This window comes from Carassius auratus, chromosome 36, assembly GCF_003368295.1.
Source record: "Carassius auratus strain Wakin chromosome 36, ASM336829v1, whole genome shotgun sequence".
Lineage (NCBI taxonomy): Eukaryota > Metazoa > Chordata > Actinopteri > Cypriniformes > Cyprinidae > Carassius > Carassius auratus.
Genome location: NC_039278.1, coordinates 13,164,453 through 13,175,642, shown reverse-complemented (window position 1 = coordinate 13,175,642; position 11,190 = coordinate 13,164,453).

Genomic DNA, 11,190 nt, shown 5'->3' with positions numbered 1-11,190 from the left:
TGTATGGGAAAAATTTAAAATTGGGAATAAAGTTGTCATTTCAATTCCTTTATTACATGGTTAAGAGCTGTACTAAAGTTTCTTAAAATGGGATCAAAAATAAGTGTGTTTTTGTAACTTCATTCTGCGTTCGTTCTCATCAGACCTTCTGATTTCACCTTATCTGTAATTCTGAATCTATCTGTTCTGTAAAAAGTGCTGAAAAAGTTGCTTGAAAAAACCTTAAAAGCCAAAGAGCAATAAGGGCTTGGCCCCAGAAAGGCTGCTTGCAGCTTTAATTAGGGGCCAAGCCCAGAGGGCTGTAGCCCCTATTGTATCTGTATGTTTTATTATTATTATTATTATTATTATTCTTCTTCTTCTTCTTCTTCTTCTTCTCGTCTAATGGGAGTCTATGGCAGCCCTATGAAGGAAACATGGGAAAATGATGAAATTTGGCACACTTGTATAACCGGTCATTATAAGTGATCTGACCAACTTTGGGGTCTCTAGGCCAAACTCTATAGCGCCACCAGCAGTCCAAAAATTCAACATTCAAACGTTAATAACTGTTGAACCACTAATTCTATTAAAATAAAACTTAGTACATCTATTTTGTCTCTTTATGGAGATTCCATTCCACACCTTACATTAAGACTCCGCCCATTACAGTAGCAGCCATTTTGAAAAGTACAGTAATCAGTCTAAACAATACTCCTCCTTCAAAATTGGTCCAATTCTTCTGAAATTTGGCACATAAAATCTTTGGACTGAGCTGCACAGAATTGACTTAACAGAATTTTTTGAACACTAATGAAAAAAAAGTTATGATGCTGTGAACTTACTGAGGTTGACCTCAAATCGGTTGAGATGCTGTATCTCAGCCAAACTTTGATCAATCGAAACCAAACTTGGTACACTTCATCTACACCATAATCTGGGGGTCCATGCCAAATTTGGGAACAGCGCCACCTATGGGTGTTGAGATACCAAAAATGCACTTTTTGGCTTATAACTTCTGAACAATTCATCAGAAAATTATGATCTTGATGTCTATGGTTTCTGTAGATCATTTCGAATCTGTGGAGGTCAATTTTGTCAAGACCACCTGGACCACCCGTCCGCCATTTTGAAATTTGTCAAAAATTGCTATAACTTTTGAACTACTGTACAAATCTTCACAACAATTGATAGGCATCATCAACACCATATGCTGGAGGTACCCCGGAAGTTGGAAGACAGCGCCACCTAGTGTTCAAGAGATATAACGATTCTTGCAAAACCCCTTATAACTACTGTAAATGTTGATAAATTTTTGTTATTTTTATGTCATTTTATTCCTTTGGTTATGCCGATTCTGAGGATGTCTCAATTGTCATTTTCCAACATGGCATCTGTCCGCCATATTGAAAGGAAATAAATACAGTTTTTTCGCAACTCCTCCCTGAAATCTTGTTCAATTTTGTTCAAAGTTTTATCAGATGAACTTCAGACCGGGCCTGACAGAAATGACTTAACAGATTTTTGATATTCACTCCCGTTCCAGAGATGTACGGCTCCAAAGTTGACCGTGCCTGTGCTTGTTGATTTATGCTAATTAGCTTAGCATGCTAATTAGCTAAAATGCTAAAACTTTTCTATTCACTCTAATGGGTTTCTTGAGCAATCTGGTTAACTTTGACAATGTTAGCATTTTTTAGCGTAGCATGCTAATCTGTCTAAAATGCTACTTCGGGCTTGTGAGAGAGATCATTCTCACACCTTAACTTCTCTTCTGTGCCGTGTAAATTGTGTGTCAACTAATGTGGCACACTTAGCTAAGGCGTTGGTTCTGAACCTGTGAGGTTGTGGGTTCGAAACCTGTATGGGAAAAGTTTAAAATTGGGTATAAAGTTGTCATTTTAAATCCTTTATTACATGGGTAAGAGCTGTACTAAAGTTTCTTAAAATGGGATCAAAAATAAGTGTGTTTTTGTAACTTCATTCTGTGTTCGTTCTCATCAGACCTTCTGATTTCACCTTATCTGTAATTCTGAATCTATCTGTTCTGGTAAAGTGCTGAAAAAGTTGCTTGAAAAACCCTTAAAAGCCAAAGAGCAATAAGGGCTTGGCCCCAGAAAGGCTGCTTGCAGCTTTAATTAGGGGCCAAGCCCAGAGGGCTGTAGCCCCTATTGTATCTGTACGTTTTATTATTATTATTATTATTCTTCTTCTTCTTCTTCTTGGCCAATGGGGGTCTATGGCAGCCCTATGAAGGAAACATGGGAAAATGATGAAATTTGGCACACTTGTAGTGATGGTCATTATTAGTGATCTGACCAACTTTGGGGTCTCTAGGACCAACTCTACAGCGCCACCACCAGTTCAAAAATTCAACATTCAAACGTTAATAACTCTTGAACCACTTATTCTATGAAAATCAAACTTAGTACATCTATTTTGTCTCTTCATGGACATTCCATTCCATACCTTACATTAAGACTCCACCCATTACAGTAGCGGCCATTTTGAAAAGTACAGTATTCAGTCTAAACACTACTCCTCCTTCAAAATTGGTCCAATTCTTCTGAAATTTGTCTCAGATGTTCTTTGGACTGAGCCGCACAGAAATGACTGAACAGATTTTTGATTTTCGTCTTTGTTCAAAAGTTATTCAATTGTGAACTTAATGAGGCTGACCTAAAATCGGTTGAGATGCTGTATCTCGGCCAAACTTTGATCAATCGATACCAAACTTGGTACACTTCATCTACACCATGATCTGGGGGTCCACGCCAAATTTGGGAACAGCGCCACCTATGGGTGTTGAGATACCAAAAATTCACTTTTTTGCTTATAACTTCTGAACAATTCATCAGAAAATTATTTTCTTGATGTCTATGGATTCTTTAGATCATTCCGAATCTGTGGATGTCAATTTTGTCAAGACCACCTGGACCACCCGTCCGCCATTTTGAATTTTGTCAAAAATTGCTATATCTTTTGATCTACTGTACATATCTTCACAAAAATCGATAGGCATCATCAACAACATGTGCCGGAGGTACCCCGGAAGTTAGAAGACAGCGCCACCTAGTGTTCAAGAGATATAACGATTCTTGCAAAACCCCTTATAACTACTGTAAATGTTGATCGATTTTTGTTATTTTTATGTCATTTGATTCCGTTGGGTTATGCCGAATCTGATGATGTCTCAATTTTCATTTTCCAATATGGCGTCTGTCCGCCATATTGAATGGATTGAAATACAGTTTTTTCGCTACTCCTCCCTGAAATCTTGTTCAATTTTGTTCAAAATTTTATCAGATGAACTTCAGACCGGGCCTGACAGAAATGACTGAACAGATTTTTGATATTCACTCCCGTTCCCGACGTGTACAGCTCTGAACTTGACCGTGCCTGTGCTTGTTGATTTATGCTAGTTAGCTTAGCATGCTAATTAGCTAAAATGCTAACACGTTTCTATTGACTCTAATGGGTCTCCTGAGCTATCTGGTTAACTTTGAGCAACGTTAGCATTTTTTAGCGTAGCATGCTAATCTGGCTAAAATGCTGCTTCGGGCTTTTGAGAGTTCATTCTCACACCTTAACCTCTCTTCTGTGCCATGCAAACTGTGTGTCAACTAATGTGGCGCACTTAGCTAAAGGCACTCGTCCCAAACCCGAGAGGTCGTGGGATCGAATCCGGGGTGGGTCACGTAGATCCGATGGAAGTTCCGTTTTGGCCGTTTTGCTTCGTCCCGCTCGTTGCTCTGGCTACAGCCCTTCAGGGCTTGGCCCCGGTATCGCTGCTTGCAGCTATATTTATTATTATTCTTCTTCTTCTTCTCCAATGGGAGTCTATGGCAGCCCTATGAAGGAAACATGGGAAAATGATGAAATTTGGCACACTTGTAGAGATGACCATTATTAGTGATCTGACCAACTTTGGGGTCTCTAGGACCAACTCTACAGCGCCACCACCAGTTCAAAAATTCAACATTCAAACGTTAATAACTCTTGAACCACTTATTCTATGAAAATCAAACTTAGTACATCTATTTTGTCTCTTCATGGAGATTCTATTCCACACCTTACATTAAGACTCCGCCCATTACAGTAGCGGCCATTTTGAAAAGTACAGTATTCAGTCTAAACACTACTCCTCCTTCAAAATTGGTCCAATTCTTCTGAAATTTGGCTCAGATGTTCTTTGGACTGAGCCGCACAGAAATGACTGAACAGAATTTTTTGAACACTAGTGAAAAAAAAGTTATGATGCTGTGAACTTACTGAGGTTGACCTCAAATCGGTTGAGATGCTGTATCATGGCCAAACTTTGATCAATCGATACCAAACTTGATACACTTCATCTACACCATGATCTGGGGGTCCACGCCAAATTTGGGAACAGCGCCACCTATGGGTGTTGAGATACCAAAAATGCACTTTTTTGCTTATAACTTCTGAACAATTCATCAGAAAATTATGATCTTGATGTCTATGGATTCTTTAGATCATTCCGGATCTGTGGATGTCAATTTTGTCGAGACCACCAGGACCACCCGTCCGCCATTTTGAATTTTGTCATAAATTGCTATATCTTTTGATCTATTGTACATATCTTCACAAAAATCGATAGGCATCATCAACAACATGTGCCTGAGGTACCCCGGAAGTTAGAAGACAGCGCCACCTAGTGTTCAAGAGATATAACGATTCTTGCAAAACCCCTTATAACTACTGTAAATGTTGATCGATTTTTGATATTTTTATGTCATTTGATTCCGTGGGTTATGCCAAATCAGATGATGTCTCATTTGCCATTTTCCAATATGGCGTCTGTCCGCCATATTGAATGGATTTAAATACAGTTTTTTCGCTACTCCTCCCTGAAATCTTGTTCAATTTTGTTCAAAATTTTATCAGATGAACTTCAGACCGGGCCTGACAGAAATGACTGAACAGATTTTTGATATTCACTCCCGTTCCCGACGTGTACAGCTCCGAAGTTGACCGTGCCTGTGCTTGTTGATTTATGCTAATTAGCTTAGCATGCTAATTAGCTAAAATGCTAACACGTTTCTATTGACTCTAATGGGTCTCCTGAGCTATCTGGTTAACTTTGAGCAACGTTAGCATTTTTTAGCGTAGCATGCTAATCTGGCTAAAATGCTGCTTCGGGCTTTTGAGAGTTAATTCTCACACCTTAACCTCTCTTCTGTGCCATGCAAACAGTGTGTCAACTAATGTGGCGCACTTAGCTAAGGCGCTCGTCCCAAACCTGAGAGGTCGTGGGATCGAATCCGGGGTGGGTAACGTCGATCCGATGTGAATTCCATTTTGGCCGTTTTGCTTCGTCCCGCTCGTTGCTTTGGCTACAGCCCTTCAGGGCTTGGCCCCGGTATCGCTGCTTGCAGCTATATTTAGGGGCCAAGCCCAGAGGGCTGTAGCCCCTATTGTATCTGTACGTTTTCTTTATTATTATTATTCTTCTTCTTCTTCCTCTCCAATGGGAGTCTATGGCAGCCCTATGAAGGGAACATGGGAAAATGATGAAATTTGGCACACTTGTAGAGATGACCATTATTAGTGATCTGACCAACTTTGGGGTCTCTAGGACCAACTCTATAGCGCCACCACCAGTTCAAAAATTCAACATTCAAACATTAATAACTCTTGAACCACTAATTCTATGAAAATAAAACTTAGTACATCTATTTTGTCTCTTCATGGAGATTCCATTCCACACCTTACATTAAGACTCCGCCCATTACAGTAGCGGCCATTTTGAAAAGTACAGTATTCAGTCTAAACACTACTCCTCCTTCAAAATTGGTCCAATTCTTCTGAAATTTGGCTCAGATGTTCTTTGGACTGAGCCGCACAGAAATGACTGAACAGAATTTTGATTTCGTCTTTGTTCAAAAAGTTATTCAATTGTGAACTTAATGAGGCTGACCTAAAATCGGTTGAGATGCTGTATCTCGGCCAAACTTTGATCAATCGATACCAAACTTGGTACACTTCATCTACACCATGATCTGTGGGTCCATGCCAAATTTGGGAATAGCGCCACCTATGGGTGTTGAGATACCAAAAATGCACTTTTTTGCTTATAACTTCTGAACAGTTCATCAGAAAATTATTTTCTTGATGTCTATGGATTCTTTAGATCATTCCGAATCTGTGGATGTCAATTTTGTCAAGACCACCTGGACCACCCGTCCGCCATTTTGAAATTTGTCAAAAATTGCTATATCTTTTGATCTACTGTACATATCTTCACAAAAATCGATAGGCATCATCAACACCATGTGCCGGAGGTACCCCGGAAGTTAGAAGACAGCGCCACCTAGTGTTCAAGAGATATAACGATTCTTGCAAAACCCCTTATAACTACTGTAAATGTTGATCGATTTTTGTTATTTTTATGTCATTTTATTCCTTTGGTTATGCCGAATCTGATGATGTCTCAATTTTCATTTTCCAATGTGGCGTCTGTCCGCCATATTGAATGGAATGAAATACAGTTTTTTCGCTACTCCTCCCTGAAATCTTGTTCAATTTTGTCCAAAATTTTATCAGATGAAGTTCAGACCGGGCCTGACAGAAATGACTGAACAGATTTTTGATATTCACTCCCGTTCCCGACGTGTACAGCTCTGAAGTTGACCGTGCCTGTGCTGGTTGATTTATGCTAATTAGCTTAGCATGCTAATTAGCTAAAATGCTAACACGTTTCTATTGACTCTAATGGGTCTCCTGAGCTATCTGGTTAACTTTGAGCAACGTTAGCATTTTTTAGCGTAGCATGCTAATCTGGCTAAAATGCTGCTTCGGGCTTTTGAGAGTTAATTCTCACACCTTAACCTCTCTTCTGTGCCATGCAAACAGTGTGTCAACTAATGTGGCGCACTTTGCTAAGGCACTCGTCCCGAACCCGAGAGGTCGTGGGATCGAATCCGGGGTGGGTAATGTCGATCCGATGGAAGTTCCATTTTGGCCGTTTTGCTTCGTCCCGCTCGTTGCTCTGGCTACAGCCCTTCAGGGCTTGGCCCCGGTATCGCTGCTTGCAGCTATATTAGCGATTGTTTTTGGTAGAATTTTCGAGCAAAAACAATCGATCACTATGCTAGCCCTATGAAGGGAACATGGGAAAATGATGAAATTTGGCACACTTCTAGAGATGGTCACCAATAGTGATCTGACCAACTTTGGGGTCTCTAAGACCAACTCTACAGCGCCACCACCAGTTCAAAAATTCAGTTTTTAAACTTTAATAACTCCTGAACCCTTTGTCTATCCAGATACGACTTAGTACACATGATTACTCTCTTCGTGGAGATTACACTCTATACCTTACATTAAGTCTCCACCCATTACAGTAATTGCTATTAAGCTAATTAAGTGTTTCCGTTTAAACGCTACTCCTCCTTCAAAAGTGGTTTGATTTTTCTGAAATTTGCCACAGACGATCTTCGGACCGAGCCGCACAGAAATGACTGAACAGATTTTTGATATTCATCTTTGTTCGAAAAGTTATTCAAATTGTGAACATAACGAGGTCGACCCAAAATCGGTTAAGAGGCTGTATCTCGGCCAAACATTGATCAATCGAAACTAAACTTGATACACTTCATCAACACCATGATCTGAGGTTCATGCCGAATTCGGGCACAGCGCCACCTATGGGTCATGAGATAGCATAAATGCACATTTTCCTTATAACTTTTGAACAACTTCTTCTATCAAGATAAAACTTAGTACACCTGATTCCTCTCTTCACGCTGATCACATTGAATAGTTTACATTAAAATTCCTGCCATTACAGTAATCCGCATTATGAAAAGTACAGTATTCCTGTTTATTCGCTACTCCTCCTTCAAATGTGGCCCAATTCTTCTCAAAATTTCCTCAGACGATCTTTGGACCGAGCCGCACAGAAATGACTGAACAGAATTTTTCGACCTACTGGTCAAAAAAAGAGTTATGATGCTCTGAAGTTAATAGTGTTGAATCGAAATTGAATGAGAGGCTATATCTCGGCCGTACTTTGATCAATCGCCACAAAACTCGCTACACTTCATCAACACTATGAACTGAGAATATATCCCAAAGTTGGGAACAGCGCCACCTATGGGTCGTGAGATACCAAAAACTCACATTTCTGCTTATAAGGTTTGAACAATTAGTTGGAAAATCATGATCTTGTTGTCTGTGTATTCCTCGAAACATGCCGAATCCATGGATGTAAATTTTGCCAGGATTAACTAAACTAACTGCCTGACATTAAGAATTGTGTCCTAAGTTTCTATATCTTTTCAACCCATGGAAAGATTTCTACTATAATCGGTAGGGATTATTAAAACCATGTTCTGGACATATCTGAAGAAGTCTGAATTACTATTTACTCAACTTTCCATATTATGCTGCTTAAATTGCTAAGCAACTTCTTCAGTGACCTCATTCTCACACCTTAACCTCTCTTCTGTGCCATGCAAACTGTGGTGTCAACTAATGTGGCGCACTTCGCTAAGGCACCGGTCCCGAACCGAGAGGTCGTGGGATCGAATCCGGGGTGGGTAACGTCGATCCGATGGAAGTTCCGTTTTGGCCGTTTTGCTTCGTCCCGCTCGTTGCTCTGGCTACAGCCCTTCAGGGCTTGGCCCCGGTATCGCTGCTTGCAGCTATATTTAGGGGCCAAGCCCAGAGGGCTGTAGCCCCTATTGTATCTGTATGTTTATTATTATTATTATTCTTCTTCTTCTTCTTCTTCTTCTCGTCACAATGGGAGTCTATGGCAGCCCTATGAAGGGAACATGGGAAAATGATGAAATTTGGCACAACTTGTAGAGATGACCATTATTAGTGATCTGACCAACTTTGGGGTCTCTTGACCAACTCTACAGCGCCACCAACCAGTTCAAAAATTCAACATTCAACGTTAATAACTCTTGAACCACTAATTCTTATGAAAATAAAACTTAGTACATCTATTTTGTCTCTTCATGTAGATTCCATTCCACACCTACATTAAGACTCCGCCATTACAGTGGCGGCCATTTTGAAAAGTACAGTATTCAGTCTAACACTACTCCTCCTTCAAAATTGGTCCAATTCTTCTGAAATTTGGCTCAGATGTTCTTTGGGAGTGAGCCGCACAGAAATGACTGAACAGAATTTTTTGAACACTAGTGAAAAAAAAAGTTATGATGCTGTGAACTTACTGAGACTGACCTAAAATCGGTTGAGAATGCTGTAATCTCGGCCAAGCTTTGATCAATCAATACCAAACTTGGTACACTTCATCTACCCTATGACTGGGGGTCCATGCCAAATTTGACAATAGCGCCACCTATGGGTGTTGAGATACCAAAAATGGCACTTTTTTGCTTATAACTTCTGAACAATCATCAGAAATTATTTTCTTGATGTCTATGGATTCTTTCGATCATTCCGGATCTGTGGATGTCAATTTTGTCGAGACCACCAGGACCACCCGTCCGCCATTTTTGAATTTTGTCAATAAATTGCTATATCTTTTGAATCTATTGTACATATCTTCACAAAATCGATAGGCATCATCAACAACATGTGCCTGAGGTACCCCGGAAGTTAGAAGACAGCGCCACCTAGTGTTCAAGAGATATAACGATTCTTGCAAAACCCCTTATAACTACTGTAAATTTTGATCGATTTTTGATATTTTTATGTCATTTTATTCCGTGGGTTATGCCGAATCTGATGATGTCTCATTTGTCATTTTCCAACATGGCGTCTGTCCGCCATATTGAATGGAATGAAATACAGTTTTTTCGCTACTCCTCCCTGAAATCTTGTTCAATTTTGTCCAAAATGTTATCAGATGAAGTTCAGACCGGGCCTGACAGAAATGACTGAACAGATTTTTGATATTCACTCCCGTTCCCGACGTGTACAGCTCTGAAGTTGACCGTGCCTGTGCTGGTTGATTTATGCTAATTAGCTTAGCATGCTAATTAGCTAAAATGCTAACACGTTTCTATTGACTCTAATGGGGTCTCCTGAGCTATCTGGTTAACTTTGAGCAACGTTAGCATTTTTTAGCGTAGCATGCTAATCTGGCTAAAATGCTGCTTCGGGCTTTTGAGAGTTAATTCTCACACCTTAACCTCTCTTCTGTGCCATGCAAACAGTGTGTCAACTAATGTGGCGCACTTAGCTAAAGCACTCGTCCCAACCCAAAGGTCGTGGGATCGAATCCGGGGTGGGAATGTCGATCCGATGGAAGTTCCGTTTTGGCCGTTTTGCTTCGTCCCCGCTCGTTGCTCTGGCTACAGCCCTTCAGGGCTTGGCCCCGGTATCGCTGCTTGCAGCTATATTAGCGATTGTTTTTTGGTAGAATTTTCGAGCAAAAACAATCGATCACTATGCTAGCCCTATGAAGGGAACATGGGAAAATGATGAAATTTGGCACACTTCTAGAGATGGTCACCAATAGTGATCTGACCAACTTTGGGTCTCTAAGACCAACTCTACAGCGCCACCACCAGTTCAAAAATTCAGTTTTAAACTTTAATAACTCCTGAACCCTTTGGTCTATCCAGATAAAACTTAGTACACATGATTACTCTCTTCATGGAGATTACACTCTATACCTTACATTAAGACTCCACCCATTACAGTAATTGCTATTAAGCTAATTAAGTGTTTCCGTTTAAACGCTACTCCTCCTTCAAAAGTGGTTTGATTTTCTGAAATTTGCCACAGACGATCTTCGACCGAGCCGCACAGAAATGACTGAACAGATTTTTGATATTCGTCTTTGTTCAAAAGTTATTCAATGTGAACATAACGAGGTCGACCCAAAATCGGTTAAGAGGCTGTATCTCGGCCAAACATTGATCAATCGAAACTAAACTTGATACACTTCATCAACACCATGATCTGAGGGTTCATGCCGAATTCGGGGACAGCGCCACCTATGGGTCATGAGATAGCAAAATGCACATTTTTCCTTATAACTTTTGAACACCTTCTTCTATCAAGATAAAACTTAGTACACCTGATTCCTCTCTTCACGCTGATCACATTGAATAGTTTATATTAAAATTCTGCCATTACAGTGAAGGCCCTTAAGAAAAGTACAGTATTCCCGTTTTTCGCTACTCTCCTTCAAATGTGCCCAAGTTCTTCTCAAAATTTCCTCAGACGATCTTTGGAACCGAGCCGCACAGAAATGACTGAACA